This window comes from Manduca sexta, chromosome 24 (assembly GCF_014839805.1).
Source record: "Manduca sexta isolate Smith_Timp_Sample1 chromosome 24, JHU_Msex_v1.0, whole genome shotgun sequence".
Lineage (NCBI taxonomy): Eukaryota > Metazoa > Arthropoda > Insecta > Lepidoptera > Sphingidae > Manduca > Manduca sexta.
The window spans coordinates 16,915,946-16,925,909 of NC_051138.1; the positions used below are offsets into that span (position 1 = coordinate 16,915,946).

The 9,964-nt window shown below is 36.5% G+C and overlaps 1 pseudogene; it reads right to left on the minus strand.

Annotated features, from left to right (window-relative positions):
* Positions 1-5,382: 5,382 nt before the first annotated feature.
* On the minus strand, positions 5,383-9,892 carry LOC119190517 (annotated as a pseudogene).
* Between the last annotated feature and the right edge of the window lie 72 nt (positions 9,893-9,964).

Below are 9,964 nucleotides of genomic sequence, written 5' to 3' on the forward strand. Positions count from 1 at the left end.
GTGACATATCTTCTTCTGCCAGCCTGCCCGCGCAGCCAGATACTTCGGAAACGCCCGATGTCATCGTAGGATAGCGGCGCGTAACATCGGCCATCCTGCAAAGTGAATACCAAAGGTATTCACAAACATAAATTTGAGAAAGCAGAACTGAATCGGATACTTATATTTTAAACATTTTACCAGTAAATCACTAACTATTTCTGATCGATTAACTCTTTAATAAACCAATCAAGTCTTTGCGTATCCACCAATGTATCCAACAACTTATCCATTTTGCAATTAACTTTCACGCTATATGTGTATATAATTTATTTTTCGTTAGTACCTAAACCCCGTTTCCTTACTTCATTCCCAGCAACCAAAGACCTTCATTCTATTTATCCAAGTTTACATACAGTTAATGCTGAATACTAGTAGCAATCATAGAATGCTGAGAACCAAACTTAAGTTTAAAATAACACCCAGAACAATTAAACCTTTCAAAGCAAAACCTCCAATTAGTAAGACAGCAGCAAATGAAAAGGAATGAGAAGCACAACTAAAGAACTCCATAGAAGTCGCAAAGGAAGTTAACACACAAGATAATAAAAACACACAATACAGGGACTTATCAGCACACGATTCATACATATAAATAAGCATACGCAACATATACCAACTCAATCAAATCAATTAATCAAATGGTTTACGAGTAACACAGCATAAAGGCAAGAAGCGTTAGAAAAGTCATAACTGAAATTAATAAAATATTTAAAACTAACATGCGGAAGATTGCCATGCTTCCAGATTATAAACACAGAAAAATGCATTCAAACGACCAGAGGCATTAAGAAGAAGAAAAAAAGACGGGAAAATACAGACAGCGAAAAGAGATTAGATCCCCAGCATAAAGGATAAAAACGGCATAATAGAAACCACAATACGAGAGTCTCTATCAAAGCTACTTAATGCATCCAAGAATTATACACATGCAGAAATACTACAGAAACAACAGATCCGACCATTAAAGAACCGGTACCGGAGACAATCTCTGAAACATAAAAGTAGTCAAATAAAACTCCAGGTGCAGAGAACATCAGCAATGAACTTCTCATCGAGAACAGGGACATTATTAACACCTACACTCACATAGTTATTGACTGAGGTCTTAAGAATAAATTATTTTCAAGTCAGTGGACAACAATTACTATTATACGACTACACAAGAAGATTGAAAAGAACATTTTTTTTATTACTAGCTCTTCTAACCTAATCGATAACATAAGATGTACAGACTCCAAATTAAGAACGGATACATTAGCAACAGAACTGGGTGCACGACTTTCGAAGTGAACTCTACATGCAATAAAAGTAAATTAGGAAACAAGTTACATTGTGTTTGAATTAGTAATAACGAATTAGTTGAAGTCACAAATTAGGGACAGAATTTATTATTCCAAGTTTCTTAATCTGAGGTACTTTACCGCTAAAATACAAATTTCTTGAAGCATATTATTGTGGACTGATACATTCGCCACAAAGGCAAGTGATGACTATAATTGATTCGCCGTGTTGGCAAATTGAAAGTCACTCTGTTATGGAGACGGTTGCCAGAACGAGAATCAGCAAAATTAAGTTTCATTAACAAAACAGAGTTATCAATGTCAACGTTAACCCATTTTTGTAAAATAAAAAATGATATCTGCCATCTCGCGTCTTTATTCAAGAAAACTGATTTTAAATTGAGCAAGTCTAGATTCGTAGCTTTGTAAACTGTGGCAGTGGTTATTCACGTGTGAAAAATGATACAGAAACTGCTTCTGGGCTCTCATACCAATCTCTGAATATGTTCGATGAATGACGGACTCCAGAGAGCATAGCAACATTCAAGATCAAATCGGACGAAACAACTAAAAATACGACAGAGATCTCGGGATCTTCAAAACTTTCGTTTGTTATAACAGAAAACCAATTGAAAGCGCAGTTTACCCCGTAACTATGAGTCGAATAGTCAGTTAAGCCACGAGTGTCAAGACACTTCCTAAATGGGATATTATTTAAAATATAAGAAACACTAAGAAGACTATAAATCTTAACAGTTTGAATAAATAACAATAGATCTACAACTTGATGTCAAATATCTATAAAGTCCTCGCTAAAGTGGTTCTATATCGCAGGCATAACCAAGACACTGGACCAAATTCAACTAAGAGAACCAGCAGACTTAACCGTTACCCCAGTGTTTATAAAAAACTGTCACTGGCGATCGAAGCCGATGTGGAGACATGTGATTTACAATTACACTACTCAAGTACAGCGCTAGCTACACGTGTATGTTCCGCTTATATAAACAACCAGCACAGAGAACATGGCCAACATGGAATAAAAACAACTACAGCAATTTTCATATGCATTACACAATGTTGGCAACTCATCGGAACCAGGATTTGTACATAATTTTCGGTAATGTCAATTTTACATTCCGTAAATTGGGCTCCGTAAATAGTATCGATACTGAAGCACACATCCGTCGCTACTTCTACCGAATATGTTTCAACTTTTTTTTATTATTATAACACTACTTGTAATTTCTCGCCATATAATTACATATATACAAAATGACAATAACTGAACTCTAAACATACTTTTTTAACTATTTGATTAAAACATCAGCTTCTAATGACCCACTAAAATCAGAAGACATCCATCTCTGAAGTATCATCATGACATGAATTCCTTGTGCATGTCTGCTCGATAAAACCACGGTTAAAATATTTCTACAACTCAACAGGTTAACAGAAAATAACTTATCATAAGCAGTATAATAGATGTCAGTCGTAAGGTTTTATTTGATATTTTACTTTTTTTTTGTTCATAATGTTATTACCAACAATAAACCACCACCACCACCATGGTACACTTCAAAATTGCAAGAATACTCAAAGACAAATACAAATGCTTAGTGTTACAGCTAGTACGGCAACACAATCCAGTATACGATTTCCAGAGTCACCATATTGTACCCTTATTCATTCGCAGAAATATTGTACCTTATTAGTATACTTAGAGAGCATCAATTGTTCAGAGCCATTGCGTAAGTGCTATGTAAGAATACCAAACATTTCAATTAATAAGCCAGTGCTTTTCAATTTATCCAGAGTCCAAGTACAGACAGAATAGTTTTTTATCATGCTCCAAACCAGATCAGTGAGGGTATCTGGAACAGAAGATATGTATGTTATATTATATTATTATATTACATTTCTAAACAACAACGTTTGCTCTGTCTTATTTTCTTTACTCTGTTTTCCTAAATTGCATTTATACATCAACACAGTTGACTGGATTTTGGAACCTCGTATACCACAAATCACATAATATTGCACTCCTGCCGTATATTGTAGCTTAATCTCTTTATGTCAGACTGTAAGCTTTCCATGTAAGATTAATGAATTCACAGATATTATATATAGTTTATAATTAAATATAAACACTAAACCAGAAACAGAATTAGGAAAAACAGAAAGAAATTAAGTAAAACAGAATTAATGAAGCAGATCAGTAAAATAAAGCAGTCAAATCAGACAGAGTATGTTCTGACGTAGTGTTACCAGGTGTCTCGATGTGCGCGGAATATCCCGGTTATCAGAGTTCTGGAGACGCGTCCCGATTTGCGACTGATTGGGACATTAAATGTCCCGAAAATCAATAAATTTATCAAAAGACATTATTATCAAAAATAAACAACACATCACATCACTAGCCCTGTAGGTATAGTTTTATTTTGTTCTGTTGTTTAGAGACGCGACTGTACCGTGATCTATGATTCGATGTTAAAACAGAAATTGCAATGAAAACCAACATTAGCATGACTTGCAGTATTTTTTTTGTGTTTCGACCTTCAACCTGGATCCCGATTTGTTTTACCTGTTGCCCGATTTCAAACAAATAGGACCTAGTAACACTAATCAGAATGCTCATGGCTACAGACAGAATATGATCAGAAGGCTCATGGCCACAGACAGAATATGATCAGAATGCTCATGACTACAGACAGAATATGATCAGAATGGTCATTGCTACAGACAGAATATGATCAAAATGGTCACGGCTGCAGATAGAATATTATCAAAAGGCTCACGGCCACAGACAGATCAGATTAAATAAAATAAACAGTTACGCACGTTCGCATTGTCAGCCTGAAGTGTTGCGCCACTAATTTGACTTCACATGACTCCAGTCATTCCTGTCTCCAATGATTTAGTTTCTAAGAAAACACCCTCTCCAGTGAGCCAAGCAGCAGGCATAACGAAGTTTTTGTTATGAATGTCGTTAATCGTACTAATGTGCAGACATCAATTCCATATGCATTCCCAACATATTTACTTCAACAGACGTAGACGTTGCCATGGTAACTAAAAATCTGAGAATCTGGTAATTTTAATTTTGGCATTCAATGATTCATCACAGATTTATTCCGATAGTTCTCTTCACATTCGAATTCAATGTAACTTCAAATTATCATTTGTATAATCCCACTTCTGAATGTAAAACGCTCTTTTACAGTAAACATTATATTAGCAAAATAATTACAGAATACAATTTTAGACATTCTTTTTGACAACGTCCAGCCAGAGAGAATAATAATCGAATAGTCGCCGCGTAACACTAGTGTTGCGCACAATTTCTTGGTCAGCTGGATTTTTGGGAAGCGACAACCCTAGCCTTGAAGGTGCCCACTGCACAAAAACATTCCAAAGCTTTGAATTATATGTACATATTGTCCTGTGTTTTCCAAATACGGAACAAATATGTATGTAGTAAAAAAACAAGTAAGTAATCTAAAAAAACGTAAAGTTTCTTGCAAGTGATTATAGTCAACTGAGTTTTGCATCCGGTATACACGAAGTATTCAAATATTATATTAACATTATTACAATAATGTCCTGGGGCCTTATTCTCTATCCCGCACGTTATTTTGACAGTGCGTAACAAGCACGCTACACAACGCGTCATGTTTAGGACTATAGAGATTTGGCTTACAGAATACCATTCCACGCACATTTCTCGAAGATAACATGACACGGCCGTGTTACGCGCTTACACTATCATACAGAATAAGGGCCCTGGTTCTTTATTTTAACATGACATTACGTTTGTTAGCCTTGCAAGTCTCGGATATTACAAACACACCGGACTTTTGAATGAGCGCTTCACGCGCTCGCAACCCTTGAAAAATTAAGTGATCATGTTGAGGGTAACCTACTAAAGGGTTACGAATCTCGGCACAGGGCGGTCACGGGGCGGATGAGACATCAACGATTTGGACAATGTTCTTGGTTTATTGTTCAGTATTTCTGTAATATTTTAATACTAATTATTAAAATACGCAAGGAAAAGCCATTTTATTGAGAACCAATTTAATAACTACTGACAATCTATTTCTTTTTCATAAAGAACCAAACACCAAAAAGGTTATAACATAAAATTATATAACTTCTTATTATATAAATACCACATTCCTTCCTCATTAATTTTAGAACTGTAACATCACAATAGCACAAATATATTTAAGTAATAAAATAAAATTTCTTGTAATCTACATTACGCTTTGGTCTAAGTGTCCGCCCAAGAGCCCCAATATTATCGTCCATTTGATCATCCGGTTCAGTATGTATATTCTCAGAAGGACTCTTGGAGGCTGATTCATCTGGCACTAAAGCTACCTTGGAAGGACTCTTAGACTCTGGTTTATCAGATGTTACGCTATCCATATCTGCAACATTTTCCCTAGCCTCCTCCCATTTGTCACCATCTTCTTCCCCTTCCCTTTCAGAATTCACAGGATTGTCCTGCATGGTCGTCACAGGCTTTTGTGCTATATCAGAATGAATGCTCAATGAATCTACTGAACTGTTTTCATCTAGATTACTAGTGTTATTACAATTTTGGATACACTTCCTAATTTGATCTAAATGCCTAACACAGCATGTATTAAATTTATCAAAATAAATTTTAAACATTCTCTCCCTATTTTATCAGTTATCCTTCCCTTAACCCATTTAACTGTTCGAGCAGAAAACCACTGCACCCACACGGTCTCACCAATGCTAAAACATCTCGCTTTGTTAAGACTGTTTACATTATTAACAGACTCCTGGTAATTTTCCTTTTGTTGTGGTAATACCATATCTAACCTAGATCTTAATTTTCGGCCAAACATTAATTCAGCTGGTGTAACTCCAGTGGCACAGTGAGGTGTATTACGATATTCAAACAAAAAACCAATTAATTCATCATGTATCTGGCGCTGAGAAATATTTCCCTTAATGTTAAAAATGCATTTCAACATCTTTTTACACGTCCTAACTGAGTTTTCTGCTTGACCATTGCTAGAAGGATGATATATAGGAGAGTTTAAATATATAATGCCATTATTTTTACAGAAAATCTGAAATTCGGAGGAAGATATCTTAATATCGTTGTCGGATACAATAACATTTGGAATTCAAAAATCGAAAATATATCCTTTAATTTCACAATCAATGCGCTTGTTGAGGTGCCGCAGTTCATATTAATGCATTCTAGCCATTTACTAAAAGCGTCTATAATAACAAGATATACCGTTTGGCCTACAGTCATGTAGTCTATGTGTATACGGTGCCAGGGCGCCGACGGACGCGGCCAGGGCGCGGGCAGCGCTCGCGGCGGTGCGCTCAGCAGCGCACAGCACGCTCTGCAACTCCCCACGAGACGCTCTATATCGCGGTCTATACCTGGCCACCACATCCTACTACGCGCAATATTTTTAGTTTTCACTATTCCAAAATGTGCAGAATGCAAATCTTGAAGAATTGTTTCGCGATAAATACAAGGAATTACAATCCTATGCCCTCGAAAAGACAACCCTTAATAACCTCTAAATCTGACTTATGCATAAAATAAGGCTTAAGTCTTGTACACGTTATTTTACGTGGCCAACCACGATTCATATAATTAATCACGATTTGCAAAACCTTATCGTGCACAGTGGCGTGTTTAATCCGTTCAAAAGAAACTGGCTCTGTGGTTGCATTCATAAATAAAAATGGAATATGGGACTCCTCGATATTATTCGAAGATTCAGTCCCACTATGAGGTATCGGTGCTCTAGAAAAATAATCTGCAACTAAATTATTTTGGTTACTTATATATTGAACTGTATAATTATACGCTGATAATATTATCGCATATCGTTGAAGTCTAAGGGCGGCCGTTACAGAAATGCCGTTTTTCTGTCCAAAAATTGAAAGTAGAGGTTTATGATCAGTTTTTTAGAATAAAAGGAACTTGCCGTCCGTACAAATATTGATGAAAATGTTTTACACCATAAATAATCGCAGTGGCCTCCTTCTGAATTTGGCTATAATTCTTTTCGCTAGATGTTAATGAACGAGAACCAAATGCAATTGGCCTTTCAAAACCTTCAGGAGTTAAATGTGCTAAAACTGCGCCTAACCCGGCCGGCCCAGCGTCTACTGTGAGCAACAGTGGTGCTTGAGGATCGAAATGAGCTAACACACGGTCCGACGTGAGCTCAATACGTATAGCTTCGAGCGCCCGACTATGGCGATTCTCCCAGCACCATTTTCACCTTCCTTCAATAGCTCGTGAAGAGGGTGTAACAATGACGACGCGTTTTTAATGAAATTCCTATAGTAATTAACTACGCCAAGAAATCTTCTTAATTCTGTTGTATTACTGGGTGTAGGGGCATTCAAAATCGCTTCCACCTTTTTCGGGCAAGTTTTAAGACCGTTCTTATCTATGACGTAACCTAGGTACGTGACACTCTCCTGGAACAGAGCGCACTTATCTTTACGAAGCTTCAAACCGGCTTCATTCAACCGGTATAATAACTCTCGGAGCCTAGCCAAATGTAAACTACGATTGGGAGCAGTTAAACATATGTCATCATACCAACAAGAAACACCGTCAATGCCGGCAACTAACGTTTCTATTGCTCGTTGGAATATAGCCGGAGCGTTAGCGAGACCATACACTAGACGTGTGTATTTAAAAAGACCTTTGGGCGTATTAATAGTTGTAAGCTCCTGAGAGGATTTAGAAAGACAAAACTGATTATAAGCGTTGCTTAAGTCAAGCTTAGAATAATGCTGCCCACCTCCTATTTTAGCAAAAACTTCTTGTATATGAGGCAATGGATATTTATCAATTTTTTAATACCTTGTTTAATGTACAAGAAAAATCACCGGCTATTTTAACCGTCCCATTGTCCTTCAAAACCGGTACTATCGGAGTTGCAAATTCAGAAAATTGTACTGGAACTAAAAATCCCTGCGTTAACTAGCCTATCCAACTCCTCCTCCACCTTATTCTTAAGGGCAAATGGTATAGGGCGTGCCTTAAAAATTTGGGCACGGCATTTTCCTTCAAATGTAAATCGACTTCAAATTTATTAAAACACCCAAGTTCATCCTTCCAAATCTCTGGAAAATCGTCAAGAATCTGCTGCACCTCATTAATATTTGGCTTAACATTTAAAATATTATTATTATCCGACACACACACTAAACTCATATTAAACATTGACATAAAATCACGACCTAATAAAGGAGGACCGCCTTCTTTGATTACATAAAATGTAATTAATCGTATTAAATTATTGTATTCAACCTCGCAAGAAAAATGTCCAAGAGGTGTGACCTTGTGTTTAGTGTACAGACAAAATACAATGTCAGACGGTAATAAACGACATTTTTTAAAATTTTGCACATAAAATTCTTCAGACATAACACTACGACCGGAACCACAATCTAGCTCCATTGAAAACGTTTTATAATTAATAATTATGTCAACTTTCAAAGGGTCATAGTTTACGTACCTCACATTAAACAAATCGCATTCCTTACAAACGTTATTGTGGTCTCCCATAGCAACTACATTGTTTAGAAGAACTTTATTCTTCCTAACGCTACACATTTTCTTCAGGTGACCTTTTTCACCACAACTAATACAACGGTAGTCTTTAAAACGGCATTTGTCTGCAAGATGATTCTTCATTCCGCAAACAAAACATCGAATGTCTGTTGACGACCGCGACGTAGTTTGCACCTTGTATGCTTGACGCGCACCAGCTCGATACACATGCTCCTGCTTGACCGGCTGCTCTATGACACCGACAGAAGCACGCGCAGCCCGAGCACATGAAACCTGTTGAGCTATTTCTAACGCTTTAGAGAGCGTTAGCGATTTTAAATCTTGTTCAAATAAACGATTTCTTTCTGGTCCCATTTTCAGCCCAAGAATAAATTTATCACGCAAAAGCGTCTCCAACTCCGTTCCAAAGTCGCAGTATATTGCTAGTCCTCGTAAGCGCGCTGCCCAATCTTCTAGACTCTCACCATCATTTCTGGTTGCGTCATAAAATTTTGCTCTATCAGCAAACGTTGAGCGTTTTGGAGTGAAATGGCCGTCCAATAACTTAATCAACTCATCCCACGATACTTCTTCGACTTGTCTTGGATGAACGAGGTTTTGTACAAAGCCGATATGACTCATCCGAGAGATGAGTTAAAGAGAATAGCACACCAATTTTCATTTTAATACAGTTCAACTTAATGAAATTATTCAATTTGCCAAAAAAAATCTTCCAGTCATTTTCCTTGTGATCAAAACTATTTAAATTTCCAATAATTTTCGACATAATTGTTACTTTTTTTTTAAATCACGCAAAGGGTAAGTATCCTCGTCGCCAATTGTAATATTTTAATACTAATTATTAAAATACGCAAGGAAAAGCCATTTTATTGAGAACCAATTTAATAACTACTGACAATCTATTTCTTTTTCATAAAGAACCAAACACCAAAAAGGTTATAACATAAAATTATATAACTTCTTATTATATAAATACCACAATTTCTCAATGAATTTTGCTGACACTAACGCCATCTATTGGCCGATAGAGGTACCAATTATATCA